Consider the following 15,659-nt stretch of genomic DNA (forward strand, 5'->3'; position numbering starts at 1 on the left):
ACTTCATTCACTTTTTCCCATTTCCCACTTTTGTAATTCAAATTAGGATACAATTCACATTGGCCAATTTTACCTCTAGTTTAAAGTGTACCATTTCTTGAAGCATTCATATCTTGCTAAATTATTGTTTAAACAAATCAGTTGTGAAAATAAGTAATGTAAGTAAAATCTCCAAGGCAAATTTAACTTGTGATGACTTCATAGACATAATCATGTAGTTTTCTTGAAAGCAGTATAGAAGTGATTTGTCATTGCCACCTTGTATTCTTTTTTCCCACTGTGCAGTCTGGTTTATAGCCTTTTTTGTTTATATTTTATTTAAAAATTTAATTTATAAGGCCAACCCAACTCAGATCTGATTCTTTGTAGCATACAATTAAAATCAGTACAATGCTGAAAAAAACAACATCCACACACATGTGGAGGAGAGATATAACATTACCAAAACCAACAAAATGAATCAAATGGGCACACCACTAACTTATCCCAGAACTTGGGAAACAAGCCACATGTTTAAAAAATGTTTAAAGGCATGCAAAGATAGTTCAGTCTGAACCTCCAAGAGGATGTTATTAGAGAGGAAAGGCACCACAAAAGAGACAGCATGCTTTTTAGGTCCCATCAGATGACATTTCTTAATAGAAGGGACATAATACCAGCTGGAGACTAGGAACGTTGAGAATCTGGTGACCGGGCAAGTGGTGTGAATATTGGATGTGAGAAGGTGTAATCAGTATCAAATACAGACCTTCTCTGTGTGTGGCCAACTCCCAGATTCCTGCCATATAACCACTCAGATAGTACTTCCTGTTTTATCTCCTTCATCAATCCCCCCCAGCCCCTGCTTCCTCTCCTCCAATTCCCAGGAACCACCTAACACAACCATTTTCAGCCCACCATCAATCTACCCCCGCCCCCACATCTGCCCTAGTGCATTCAAAAGATACTGGGAAAACCAAGTTGTTGAAAGCCTGTCCAAACACAACACACTCCCACCCCACACATTATTTGCACCTCTTGTTTGTCCCAATCACAATGACCTCAGTTGAGATTCTGTCAATGTAGCTTTACAATACAGTGGAATTAGATCATTTGGTTGTGATTCCTATTTGGTTTACCTGGTGAGGTCGACATCAATCTTGCAAGTCTGAAAGTACAATTCTCCTCCCATTTCCTTTACAGTTCAAGAAACTAGGGAGGGTCTCTTTTGAGCATTTTGCCCTGCCCACTATCCATCTGTCTCTTATCTGACCATTCCCTTGGCACCATTTCTTCACCCAGTGTCCCAAGGTCTTTCCCACCTTTCATTACATTTGATGAGTCCAATATACACATCCCACCCAACCCAGCTCCCAATACCTTGATTCTTCACTGCACCATCACCAAAGTCCCTACCTGTAGAGGGGTTTGGAGATAACTTTGAAGAATTATGTAAACATCAACTTAGCCCCAAAAGAGAGGAAAGAATTAAAAAAACCTCAAGACTGTCCTCCCTTGATTCTGTTTAGTATAATTGGTGCAGAAAGAATCTCTGTCAGGCTTTCAAGATTCTGCTATTATGCCCTATAACAACAGAGCTCCAAAATGTCATGCAGTGTGTGGTCCTTGGCCTGGTCTACCTTCAAGGCTGACACTACCTGCCAGAGGACTGGTCTGCTCTGAACATAAGCTTTATCCTTATATATTATAAGAACACAAGTCTTATCCTGGTTGGCTGCACAGCCCAGAACAGCAAGGCTTTGAATAGGACCCCATTGCTGAGACAGATCAGGCCTCCCTGACACTAATGGAAACGTGCCAAACATGGGTAGAATGCCTATGGGAGGGCTGGTATCTCCACTGCTGGAGATTCATTCTTCTCACTCTTTAGCTGCATGCCAACTTGCCCTGCTCTGTGCTGCTCCACTCCTTTTGCTTCTAAGCAGAACACAATCCAATACTCCAATATACATAGGTTTTCCAAAACTCATCCACCCCAAACAAAAGTCTCCAAACCCCAACATTCAACTACCAGCCCCCTCCCCCATCACCTTCCGGGGGAAAAAAAATCCATTCAAGTATTAACCGGACTTGATCTTGTTTAGCTTCCAAGGTCAGCCAAGGGTAAGAGTAAATCAATATTTTCCATTTGGTGTTATGGCTTATTTAATAGTGTATATGATACCTTTTCACATAGCCACACCTAACAGCATTATCCTGTGTCTGTCTAATCAGAAGTAATTCCACTGAGTTGAATAAGGAGTGATCCCAGGTGAGTACACTAGATAAAAGTATACTACAATCTAGATAGTGGGACTCCCTTTGAAGGATGTTATAATCAGGAGCCACAGGCCCTTTTCACAACTACTTTGGAACACTGCTTTCTCAAGGTTAGATCAGCATTAATTCTGACAGGGTAATTTAGAAAAGCTGTTCAGACTTGGCTATCTCAGAAAACTTTTGAGCTCTGATATGAGATGTGGAGCTTTCTAACCTACAGTAAATCATTGATTATGTATTCCTTGGTGTGGTAAGACCAAATTATTCTGTTGTACTATAGTAATGATGGCGAACCTTTTGGGCTCGGCATGTCAAAAATTCAGAAAATGCCTAACTTGACTCTGCTGGAAAATGCTCCCACCACAAACAAAAGAGAAACAATTCTTTACCTATTCATTTATTTTTTAAAAATTCTGTCCAATCACGTGTGTTACTATGTATTATATAAAGAAACGTCAAATAATTACAAAAATGAAATATGAGTAAAACTCAGTTTCTTTGGTAACTCAAACAGGGAGAATAGTTGCTGGGTGTTGGTGAACACTGGTGTGTCACCCAAAACATTGTGGCATGTCACCTTTGACACACATGTCACAGGTTTGCCATCACTGTACTATATCATTGTTATCATTATTTTCTTTTAATGTTTTTACTGAATTTGAGTGATCACCACTTAAAGTTATTTATTTGTTTTGCTATTACATTTATAAGGCTATCCAACTCTACAACACCTCTGGACAGTTTGCAATAAAACCACTAACAGAGTATACATAATAATACAAATGGAGGAAACCCCAGATGTCCAGAAGAAGCAACCATCCTAGTTTTCAAGCTCTTTAACACAGTCAATGTAGGAGGCAGACAAATCTCAGGAAGGATGATGTTTCAAAGGGTATTGTTGTCGCTCTGCACCTTTCTGCACTCATTTGCAATTGAAGCAGGTGATAGGAAAATAGAGAGGGAGGGAGGGACGGAGGGACTGGGCTGTTGAAAATAGAGACAGTGAGGACCTATTTGCAACTGCTTTTTGACTACACATCAGCTGACTGAATATCTGCATATAGTTTTCTGTGTTGGACAACAATGTTGTTTAGTACAGATTGATTTTGTTTGCAAGACTAAATATCTGTGATAATGCTAACTTTCTACAGCATACATTTTAACTGCAGCATACAGTTTAATTACAATAAATCTCCATTCATTGATTACCAAGGGGGTAATATTAAGCTGATGAATATAAAATCTTTTGTAAAAGCGCTATGCTGGCAGGAGAGATTGAGGATGCAGAAATAATTATTTTTAACTTGAGCTTTTTGTGAAGGGTAGCATAGGGATATGTACAGTATGTATTCATAAGTAAGAATAATTTGGTTCTATATTGAATCGGAGGGTTAATTCTCACATTACATAAAAATTGTAGCTCAAGCTAACATTTTCTGGTGATTGCAACATGAAGTATGTGATATCATCCACAATGAGATTCAGGAGTTCCAGAAATAAACTGTGGCTTACAAACTTCACCTGTATGTAGAATTTAGGAATCTCCATACATTATAGCAAAATGTTTTTATTGCTGCTTATAAGCTTGTTTTTTAAAATAATAAATAAATAAATAAATAAATAAATAAATGTACTATGTGTGAATTATACTATGTTTATTTAATCTATCATAACATTAAACTAAATGCAGTGTTCCATGACTTTAAACATACACTTTCACAAGATAAATGTATGTCATGCATATGTTACAAATAAGGCTTTCTCTTCCTCTGTTCTTTCTAAAACTTCCAGTATACTCTTCAATCTATTCTGGGGGGTCCCTTGGTCTTTTGGAGAAGATTAGGGGACCTACACTGGGTCTGCAAGGAGCAGATAGAATTTGATCTGGCCAAAGATACAGTTAGATCTAATGTGTATTATAGACCCCTTGTCTAATCAGAGTTTTCAGAGTTTGTACATGTTTAAAAATAAACACATCTCAACTGTACATTACAAGCTTTTTAAAAAGTGTAATGGCAATATAAAGTAGGAATGTGAATGCTGTTTAGAAAGGATGAAATAAATGAAAAGCAATTCTGTCAGAATAAATAGCTCTACTTGTGACTAGTGCACACATTTGTTCTCTGCTTTATTTTAACATTAATTAGGTAGAAATTACTTGAAAATACAAGAGGAGAAAAGGAGGATGACACTGTGAAATAATTCTTGCATTATTGTGGCTTGAGATTTGATCAAAACAAATGAGATTAATTAAACATCATTCAGTGGTATATCACATTGATTACTGGTTTAAATCATGTTGTGGTATCTTGCAAACAGGAAAACTAATGAAAATTCAAGCTACCAGTAAAATGATTTTCACTTATCACTTCTGGTTACACATTTTGGGTTTAAAAACTGTCAATTCATGCTGCCAACAGTTGCTGATTTGCGTAGGTTAAAAAACCCACAAGTTTTCTAAAAATATATAGAAGCCAGCTATTTCTAACCAGTATTTTTATTAAAATTCAAAAGTGTTCCAGATACACAGGATAGCAATTAGGAATGGCATTTGCTTAGCATTAAAAAGCAAAAGATTGCTGTCTTTGGTGTATCCATTCTGTGAGTCTAAATTCAACTAACAAATGATCAAAAAAGACAGTAATTGTGCTTTCTGCACATTGCAATAACAGCAGTTTTCTGCAGGAACTTTCTTTAAATGGCTTCAGTAAATAGACTTTAAAAACCCATTGTGCTTTATCTTTCATTGTATGTTGCTATATTCAAAAGGTTGGCAGAAAGCAGACACAAACAAGTATGTCTGAATTCAAAGCTTTCAAATCAATTTAGACTAGAAATGATGAAGACATGAAGAAGCGTCTGTCCCAATGCAGTTGCCCACACAAGTTCTGAGCATTCCATACCTGGAAGAAAGGTGTTATGTTGTGATGTAGAAACCTTCTCAGACATGACCCATGGCTTTGGAAAGCCAGGCTAGTGTTAAGATTTTCAGTACCAAGAATCTTTTACTTTTCAGGTCGTAACTACCATAGTCTGACCATGCCCTTTGGTCCCTTTCAGAAAGCTTTGCTTTCTGTTCTTGTATTATGCTCATTGTTCTTTAATCTTACAATGTATTATTTATTTTTACTGCTTTATTTGATACATTTGGTGGGCTGCAACCATCAATAAAATCAGCAATAAGCATTTATCACTTATTTTTTCATATTTCAACATTTATATACTACCCTAATCTGAATGAAACTGGGTGGTGTGCAAGAAGAACACACCCCACATCAGAATATCTTAAAACAATCTACAACAATAATTAATAATGATGATAAATAACAATAGAGTGTTCACAATTACCCAAGGATCCCAAAGCCCACTGAAATGAGATGGTTTTAAGGGCAGCATCTTCCAGAGTGTGAAGGTTACTACCAAGAAGTCCTGCTTTCTAAGATGAGTCTCCTTAATTTTATGTGAACTGGGATCCTTAGCAGGCTGTCTGCTAAATATTTGATCAGATGGACAAATCAGGTTTGACAAGGCAGTCCCTGATACATTCTATTGCTTCAGAATGCAGAATAGTGGATGGGCTATAAATATTTTAATAAATAAATAGGAATATGCTCCAGCATGAGGTTTGAATGGCAAATAGATTTAGGATAGGCCTTGAAATGGTGAGACGTTTTGCTTTTAAAAAATTTTTTTGGTGGAACAACAAGCTATAAAAGAAAATTCCAGTAGCTTGATACTGAAGTGATAGCAGAAGTAGCTCTTTTGCAGATGTGAGGGAGAGAGATAAAAAGAGAGAGAGAGAGATTGAGATTTTAGGGACAATTCATTCATTTCAATGTTTCTTTTATTGCTCAGTATTGGCAAATCATTGAGATATATTGTTCCGCTAGATAGGTAAATACTGCTTATAAGGCAAGGAGAAGAGCTCCCTAATAAATTTTTGATTAAAAAAAGTGACACGTGTAAAACAGCAGCTTCATCCACATGGTTATGACCCCCACCTTGCTTTTTTTTTTTGGGACCCCCTTCTTCTGGACACCCTAGCTTCACTGCTTTTTTGATAAATTAAAACTAATTTATACAATTAGTATCAAATATGTGTCTCTTAATATATTAATTCAATTATTAGTGACAGATGGAATGCAGATAGAGGGCAAAGGCAGCTGAGAAGGGTCATATTAATGTACTTAGAGACCCCAAGCATATTTAATTAGAAATATGTCCAACTGAAATGGATAAAACTTTTATATAAATATAAGGCCAGAGTACGGAGATTATACAGAAATTCAGAAGAACTGAAATCTAATTCTAAGGGAAAAATTACTATTATGTTCTCTCATTCTGACATTTCACCGTATCTATTATTATCCAAATCTTTGGAGATTTACTGAAACCAACTCACAGCAATACTGGTACAAAATAAAAATAATAACAATATCAAAATAGTAGATTTATAAATTTACAAAAACCACCTTCCTGGACACATGCTTCCTGGACACATTGCCTTTAATAAGCAGAGGTTACCACCAGGCACCCAATCAAGCAGTAAACATATGCTAATCAAGGAACTACCAGAGGAGCAAAACAAAACCCCCACCCCCACCAGCACTGGCAAGGCAGGCCACAGCATATAAATAGAGAGCAAACCTCATCCCATTTTAGCATTGAAGATGTTACCTAGCCAGGTAATGAAACGTTTGCAAGAAAAGAACCAAGCTCAGAGAACCCCAAGGACTCCACAGTTCAACCTTGAGCTACACATATTTGTCTTTATGGTTTCTCCAGTTATGCCTTCTTAACCTTAGAGTCAAACCAAGCTAGATCAATGTTAAGGCAAAGGATTTCTGATATAGAAGGCCAAACAGAAACTGCTGCATTTTCTCATAATATAATTGCTAATAACCAAATTTAGTGCCTAAACCAGCTTCGTATTTACAGTATATCATATTATCACAGTCCCCAAATTCAGGGGAGACTTATCTCTAGCCCGATTTAATGTCCTCCCCACAGCTGTTTTGGAAGAGAAATATAGGAAAACCCCTTATGAAACCTGATATTGTCCCTGCGACACAGGTGCCAAAGAAACCACAGCCCATGTTCTCTTGTATTGTCAGCTCTACAGGGACATCCACCACCAATTGATTATACCCCCTTTTATTTAAATTCCCAGGGAACTCTGATAATTTTTATTTGCATTATCTGTTAAACAACCAAGATAAACTTATTTCTCTAAAAGTAGCAAAATTCTGCTACATTATGTGTAAGCTTTGCCCACAAATGGTTGTCAACAGTTATTGGAGTTAGAGGATAATTTTGCTTTCTTTGTTTTATGGAATGCATTTTTATTGGCCAATGACCAAAATAAAGTTTCTGTCTGTCTGTCTATGTTTCTGTAGGTATTTAAAATCTTTGTAAAATCTTCTTTTAATAAAAATTACTGATAGACATTTCAACCCCCCCCCCAAAAAAAAAGATACTTGTACCCATGGCCTGTTCAAAAAGCCAGGTTTTCAATGTTTTTCTAAAGCAAAGTAGGGATGGGGCGAGAATAAGGTTGGGAACAAAATGAGCAATGCTTTGAGCACTTTAGGAGGGGAAGAAGAAGCTTATCATTTGAAAGACAGAAACATTATCCAGTTGTTCTAAATCTTAACAATAACTGATAATGAGGAAGAATAAGAATGGGCATGTTAGTTCACTGTTATCCTAACTCACGTTCAAGATAAAGTTCCTAGTTCTGCATCATGTAGGTCTCCTCCATAAGATCCCTGAACTGCCCCTGCAGAAGTTCTGCTTGACCATGAGGAGTAATGGTGAGATGAGGAGTAACAGAACAAGGTTGTCTTTCTGATTTTTCCTTCCTAGCTTGTTAGGATAAATTAGATTTAGTATAGCTAGAAGATGCTAACCAATGTTATCTGTTCTTTCAAGTAATCTAAGATCCAGAAAATTTTAGTTCCTGCATTTGTTTAGTTCTTTAGTTCCTTCTTAGGAGCATCTGGGGCAGTGGTGTGTGTGTCTGTGTGTGTGTGTAACAGATCTGAAGGCATGATGAGCTGGCCTCTCTCAGTAAAGTTTGGTTATGTTTTATGTAAATATATATATACATTTTCCATACATATAAACACAACTAGTTGGAAGTATAAGAACCTAAAAGCAAATTGTTCAGATTAATTCTCCAATTTTTCAGCAAAGTCTAAATGGATGTGTCTGAGAGAAAAATGTCTGTTACGAATTTGTACTATGCCAATCCTAATTATATTTGGGCACTGAATCAGTATAATTAGGATTGGCATGTAAAAATAAGTAAAACAAAATCCATTTCATTTGTCCTTGGGATCTAGTTCACTGGAATTATTTACATACATTACTGCCTTTAAATTAAGACTTGGTTTTAGTTTTATAGCAAAAGCTGATGGATGTACAGAATTTGAATGTACGTTTTATATTGCTATTATTTCACACAAGAACTTTTGAAATTATCAATATAAATTTATGCTAAAGAAATAATATATGAAAGCAACTGAGAGAGAACTATTATTTTATTGACCCAATATTTCCTTTCTGATGTCAAGTGAATTAAATTTATTGAGAAAATTCCTATTGCTGAAAAAGTCACTTACACTGTAAATCCCGCCTTTTTGTCAGAGAGTTAAGCTTTTATGTATTCTGCTATCACGGAAGCTTATACACAGTTTCATTTTTCAAGAAATGAAATGCAAATTACTTCTAATGTAATTAAAACAGTGTATTACTATATACTGGGTAAATAGTATTCAATGTTGCAATATACGTAACTGCTCATTTCACACTTGTACGGCTTGCACATGTCAAGGCGAGCACTATAAGTCAAATGAAAATTCATATGCTGAGAAAACTTCAAAACACAGATATGCTTTGCACAGAACACTTTGAAATCTCAGAATTTTTCTCTTTGCCTGGACCTCTGTATATCTAAATTCCAATCTTGGGTTGCAGGGCTTGTTAGAAGTGATTTTATATCTCGATGTGCTCTGTTGGATGTTATTTAATACCCTCTGTGAGCATCCCAAACAAAGAGTTTTTAAGTGCATTGCTTTTCCAAGAAATGATGTCATTTTATGAAATAATTATGTTGTGATAAAAATCCATTTGTTCTTCCTTCTACTTCTGAACTAAGTGAACAGTTAGAATCTTCACCAAATGCCAGACCACAGAACCATCTCTCTCAAGCAATGCCTGCTAATCTCTGCTTTAATAATCCTCTGTCCCTGCTTATAAGAAGGGGGATAAATTTATTCTGTGTAGAGGATATTATTAACATTTCGAAGTTATATTAAAGGTTAGAAATATATTAAGAAATGCTGGTGCAATGCCCAATGCAGATTTACTTATATATTTATGTATGTTTTAGATTTATAACCTTGGTTTTATTTTAAATTATTGCTACTCTTTGTTGTGGCCCAAACCTGGCTCACCTAAAGCAACGGAAGCACTTTGAAGATGCAATATAAATTTATTAAATATGCAAACAACTGTGTACACTGAGCTCCCAGCAAAGCATTTGCAGCTTGCTGAGCAGCCCTAAACAAAAGCAGAACCACAGCTTATATGCCTTTGGCCTACTATATTTCATACAAGATGAAGAAAAAGGCAGACATAGGGTAAATTATAGCATGACGTTGGAATATTTTAGATAAACCCATCTGCGTGATCTGGCTATACTATCTTTAAGTTATGATCAATGAATATAAATAATTTGAGTTACTGGGCCACTGGGCCCTGTCCAATTCCTCCCCCTGTCACCACTCAGGGTCAGTTCAGCTTGCTGTGAATGTTTTATTGCGAGGCACTTTAAGCAGTTCACATGAATGGGAGGGGGACATCTCATATTTGTTAGTGAATGCAGCTTTCATGTGTATGGGGGGGAGGTATCTTTTACCACCTCGCTGCCTTTCAAGATAAAAATCCTTTCAAAGGAGCTTACAAGCAGCATAAACAATAATAGGTAACAATATTGTAAAGATTATTTAAAAGCTTGTTGTGATTTGTGTACAGTGCAGGAATTAGACAAATCTGTAGTTCTGTTATGGAGGCTCTTAGTACTATGCATATTTACAGTTGTCTGACATAATAGCTCCACCAGTAATTTTAACCATACAGAGGTAGAGTTGACCTGTCATGCTCACCCATGAGTTCTTTCTTTATGACTTGTTGAGTAATTTATTCAACTGAGATTTTCTTTGAATGTAATAATGCATACCGAGCTGTAACAGAGTTGAAAGGGAGCCAACAATCTACTCAAACGTGTTGAGTAAGCCACAACTTCCCACAGCAAGCCTAGCCATTTATTACTTCATGGATTTATTCATTTATTAAAAATTATAAGTTCTAGGTGTTTTATGAATATTCATATGCAGTAAATAAATAAAAATTATTCAAACCCTTCATGGTCTCTAAGGATCCTACCAGGCATATAAACCTGAAATCCAGCCTCTGAAATTAGCAACAACACTGTCACCATTAGTTTGTTCTCCTACTGCTAATTCTTTATAGTCTGGAGACATGTATCTCTGAGCTGTCAAGAAAGAGAAAGTTCATCTGGGATTTATCTTCTACTGGTGACAATTAGCTTTATGTCCATACAGAATCCATTTAATATGATAAGTATGAAATAATATAGAAGGTGACTGGAACCTTATGGGATTGCCATAAAAATTGACCAGACTTGTCCTTATACCACTGGGCTTAGCCAAAAAGATTGGAAAAAAACTATCAAAAGCAAAACCTCCCAAGCATTTCAAAAAGTGGCTTTCACAAGCACTTCAAAGAATATTATGGTTAAGAAAAGATCCAGAAATATCAGCTTATTTTCTTTTATCTCTCTCTTCGTATAGATCATCCATCAGAACAAACAAGTCAATCTCAAGGGCAATCAAAATTGGGTGTGCATCCAGAGTGGAAAAGATCTAGATAATTCTTGCATTTGTATAGTTCCCATAGGTCAGTTCCACTGACAGGTTCCTAAGCAAAGGTTGTTCCACATACGGTGGTAGGAAACTCAGAAATCATTGGCAGGAAAGAGTTCTTGGAGATCTGTCAAAGCAAAGCTAGGAAGTGGCTGTAATAAACAAGCACTGCAGCAAACCTTATTTATTTCATTGAGGGAGAAACAATGCAACTGATCAAATACATGTTAAGAGACAATGTGCTGGACACCTCATGTATGATAATGCCCAATATAGCAATTATTCCAACATGGATCTAAGTAACTTATCTGCAAAGAATCATGAAAACTGTGTATAGTGGCTGATGTAATGTATCATACTAACCAAAAGCAATATATAAATTTTGCCAGAATTGAAGTTTCTTCTAACAAGGAAAAGTATCAAATCCATACATCTGAATATCAGAACCTTGAAAACTGGAACATGAGAATATAAGAACTAAAACCAGATTTTAAACTGATAGGCAACTATGTGGACTAATATCTTAGGCACAATTGATGTAGAACCAGGTTAAAGCCTCAGCATATGGACAGCATCTATTATTTCTGTTAAACCATTTCAGTCTCTGAAATCTTCTGCTATTCATGTATTCTGAATTTCCATATACCACATATGAAAGGTCTATCAGTTCCAGCCATTTATATTTCAGATCTGTTCATCCTGAATGGATTTGTACTCGAGAATTCAGCACTTCAATATAATTATACTACTAAGATCTATTCTCAAAACATAGGTAAGAAAATCCCACTTTATGAATATATTTATGAACAGAACTGGAAAGTACCTCATCATATTGAATTTAGGAAGCTTCCAAATTTGCTACTCACTACAATAATGAGTACTTTTTTTTAAAGTAGTAATTGGCTTGAATAAATTGCAATAAAATCAGAAAGCAGGCAAGCAGATTCTTGATCTGTAAATTTGTTTCCTCTACCACATAGCAGCAATTCCCTTCTTGTAAAACCGTCAAGATACCTCTAAAGTATACCATAATTCAAGTGAAAAAAAAAATCCTGGGTAGTTTTATCTTAAAAAGGGTTGAAGTATGCAGTGAATTTATGGTATCCGCTGCTATTACCTTTCTAAAGTCAGTCTCAAAATCTAGGATGCCATCTGCCCTACCCTGAAAAAAGTGATATAAATTTTAGCTAATAACTGTGGTTTTCTAAAATCATTTTGTTCATTATATAAGAAAATGGAAGAAAGAATCCAATCTTGGTTCCTGTCATGTTCTATATGCGTGAAGTGGAGGAAGAGGTAGAAATATTATAATTACTTATGGCAGCTTGTGTAAGTAGTCCAGATAATTACTTAATTTTAATAAATACGCTATGGACAGAAAGTTCCTAGTAATGCTAAAATGACTCAACACGTTTACTAATTTGTGCGTCTGCTCATCTTTTCCCTGTTAGCTTAGAATTTGGGTGATAAATAATATAGCTTCTCTATTATAGCATGATAAAGCTGGTACTATGGCAAATGCTGCATTTGACACTAATAGTTAAAAAACAGTGTGATTGTGTAACAATAAAAGGAAGAAAGATACATTGTGTGTCCATGTGCCATGAGAGAAAAGGGCATGTCTTCAAACAATAATTCACCACATTATTTAATTCATAATGAATCATGAGAGGAAAGCAAGGCAAAGGGGCTTTCTGATAGCTAACTTCCCTGTATGGTCTCTCTTCAGACAAAATAGCTGTCCCCAAGTCTGGGTACGAAAAACACTGTGTTCCTCATTTTATCAGGTGGACTTCTGTTTCCATAGGGCTTAGACTCTCAAGCAAGTTAAGGCTATAGATTTCCTTTAAGGAGATGCGGTAAGCAGAATGAATGGTCAAAATTTGAAGGCTATTGAAAAGGAGTATGAAATGGCATATCAGCAATACCACTTTCTCAGAGCACCCTTTTTAGCTGCTCTGCATGAATGCCTCACTTCTCTGTCTTTAAATCATGCTATATATACTGTCTCAACTTTGAGAAAGAAAAAGAAAATGCTACTGCAACCATTAAAATGATAACTGATGGTTGCTTCTGAAATCCTTATGTTATAATGTGAGTATATACTGCAGTTTAACATCTTCAGGGTTCTACTGCCCTTAAGTCAACTTTAATTGGGTGACTTGCTATTTAAGAAAAGCTGGCAAGTTCAGTTAGCCATGGGCTAACCAAATTTCAGAATGAAAAAATGGAGTGGCTGGTGTGGGTCTTCCGGGCTGTGTGGCCGTGTTCTGGAAGTTTTGTTTCCTAACGTTTCGCCAGCATCTGTGACCGGCATCTTCAGAGGGCAGGAGCACAGACAGGATCAGTTCTCTCTGTGCCCAGAACTGCTCCTGTCTGTGCTCCTGCCCTCTGAAGATGCCAGTCACAGATTCTGGTGAAACGTTAGGAAACAAAACTTCCAGAACATGGCCACACAGCCCGGAAGACCCACACCAGCCATCATATTCTGGCCGTGAAAGCCTTCAACAATACAAAAAATGGAGTGCTCAGCTGAAACTCGGGGACTAAGAGAAGTCCCTGAGTGGGACACTTCAACATGTCCCACCTTTCCCCCCACACTACTGAAAAGCAGCCGGCCCACTTGCCAACTTAATTCCTCTTGCCATCAGCTAACAAAGGAATGGGCTTATACTGGGAGGGAAGCTATGGTGGAGAAAGGCAATGACAGTGACATAGCAACTTGGTTGCAAATCTTTTATGGAGATTTGTCAAACATGGTTTACATTTTTTGTTTGTTTGTTTGTTTTTGGCATCCTGAGGAGGATTCCTTTTTGCCCCATGGTAATGATAATTTGAATGATCTTTCAGAAATAAAAGATGGCGTTGTTATTTACCTTACATTTGCAGTAAGCTGTTTAAATAAGATTTATATATTGGTCCTTTTTAAAACAGCTAATTATTTTTGCTATGTAGTTCAATATCCCCAGGGATATTTTTTAAGTACATAATACAGCCTTTGTGAGACAAATTCAGAATCTGGTTGGAAGATTACGTGAGACAGTGCTTCTCTTTGTCAGGCCCGTGAAAAGCTGGCTGAATCACCCCGTCTTTATCTTGAATTAAATGCTGGATGTGATATCTTGGTTTTCAGTATCATGCATTGAAGATAATGTTTTTCCATTGCTTTGCTTCTGATGGAGGGCTGAGCAGTGAAATACCAGTGCCAACTAAGATATCTTGTGTGCCTAGTCCTAGCAACATTCCTCATGGACATCCTACCATAATGAAAGTCTGTCTTCTACATGAAGTTCAAAAGCAGATCAATCCTGAGGAAAACCTAAAAGAAAGTGTCTCTAATTATTTGGTCTCTGAAAGCAATAGTTTAAGATCCAGGATGCTAGGTTCTGTCTTTTCTGCCTATTCAGCTAATGATTTGTTCTTCCTTAAGGAATTGGTTTTCCACAAATGCTAGACTGGCCATTGCTGTGGTGATCATAATCTCCCTTCATATACATCTTGTCTCTGAAAGGCATTCTCTTTGACTAAGGCACTGAATTATGATATCAGGAGGACTGTGTTAAAAATAAAACGGTATGAAAATAACTCCTTAAGAATTACAATAATAACCTAATTGCCTCACATAGCAAATATATGTAAAATGACTTTGGATAACTACACAGTAGCAAAAAGAGGCATGAATTCCTGATTTTGACTGGAATCAAAAGTGAATTAGTATAGGGCCATACATAAAAATTGATTGTGGAGTTGTGGGTGGACAAGGATTTGACTGGGTTCAACCTGTACTGTTCTGCTTTTCTTTGGTGTCTTGTTCTCTTCCTTAAAATAGGAAAAATCATTGTTGGTTGACAAAACAAAAACATTATAAGATATATTCCTTTTTTTAAAGGCATAAAAGCAATCCTTTATGTTTCTGGACTCAAATTCTTTTAACCCACAGTGGCCTGTAACTATGGTTTGCTATGCTATCTAATATATATTTAATTCTCTTTCCTGTTTTAATTCAGAGCTGGAGTTTGGAGGGCTACAATTGGTTTAAATCTTTACATTCATTAAAGACTTGTTCTTTTTATAGAACAAGAGTAACCACTGCAGACAGTCTTAAGCTTTGCAGTATGTAATATTGTAATATTGCCCAGTGATGGGCAGAGGTGAACTCTGTGATATTATAGAAAATATTCTACTTATGATTTTTTTAAAAAATCACCAAAGGCCAGTTTAATATGCTATTCATTATGTAGCTTTCTTTATGTTGGTTGCTTCTTAGCTAACAAATAAACATGCAAATTATAATAAGCATTAAGTTCCTTTCCCCCATAACTTTTATTAAACTTATGTGCACTCCAGAAGTATTATCCATTTGAAGGTAATTCAGATTATTTGATTTTTTTTACAGTGTAAATGTACAGCAGTGTTCTGCATTTTTAATGTCATGTACCAGTTTAAATCAAA

The 15,659-nt window shown here is 36.3% G+C and overlaps 1 protein-coding gene across 1 annotated transcript in view; it reads left to right on the plus strand.

Annotated features, from left to right (window-relative positions):
* DOCK2 (dedicator of cytokinesis 2) overlaps nt 1–15,659 on the plus strand; it is a 292,346-nt gene that overhangs the window by 160,238 nt on the left and 116,449 nt on the right. The gene's annotated exons all lie outside the window — the stretch shown is intronic.

The sequence above is a fragment of the Python bivittatus genome, unplaced genomic scaffold (genome assembly GCF_059951505.1).
Source record: "Python bivittatus isolate LINGU-HERP-01145 unplaced genomic scaffold, Pbiv_v1 ctg000080_np1212, whole genome shotgun sequence".
Classification (NCBI taxonomy): domain Eukaryota; kingdom Metazoa; phylum Chordata; class Lepidosauria; order Squamata; family Pythonidae; genus Python; species Python bivittatus.